Consider the following 757-nt stretch of genomic DNA (forward strand, 5'->3'; position numbering starts at 1 on the left):
ACCCCCCCCCCCCCCCCCCGCCCCACCGGAGCCTCCTGCATATTGGCAGTGAATGTGATTTTTCTTAATGGGAAGAAAAGATGGCCAGCAGGCTGTCTGTGTCTGTGTATATGTATGAGAGAGAGAGAGAGAGAATGGGCATATATATGTGTGTGCATGTGATTGAGTATTTGTATGCTCATATATGCACTTATGTAATTGTAGAAGTGTGTGCATGTGAGGAAGTGTATATGTGCATCAGTGTCTTTCAGTGTGTGGGATTGTATGGATATGTTTGCATGAGTAGACGTGTCTGTGTCTGTGTACTTGTGAGCACGTGTACGTGTATGGGTGTGTCTGAGTGTGGGTGTGTATGTGTGGGTAGGGGATTGTGTGGATGTGCATGTGTTTTGACTGTGTACCCGAGTCTTTGTGTTGATATAAGCATGTGCACGTGTGATTGCATCCACAAGTGTGCAGGGGTCTGTGCATACGTGTGACTGCGTGTGGGTGTGCATGTCTGTTTGTGTGTGTGCTATGGACTGAATGTATGCCCAGCCTCCCAAATTCATATACTGTAACCCTAGCCCCAGTGTAATGGTGTTTGGAGGTGGGATCTTTGTGAGTTAAATAGGGTTAAATGAGGTCGTGAGAGTGGGGCGCTCATGATGGCATGAACGCCCTTATAAAAAAAGCAAGAGACCCGGGAGCGCTCCCTCTCTGCCGCCACGCGGGGATGTAGCTAGAAGGCGGCTGTTCACAAGCCAGGAAGACAGTC

This window comes from Mirounga leonina, unplaced genomic scaffold (genome assembly GCF_011800145.1).
Source record: "Mirounga leonina isolate KUSES-001 unplaced genomic scaffold, KU_Mleo_1.0 Mir_114, whole genome shotgun sequence".
NCBI classification, from domain to species: Eukaryota; Metazoa; Chordata; class Mammalia; order Carnivora; family Phocidae; genus Mirounga; species Mirounga leonina.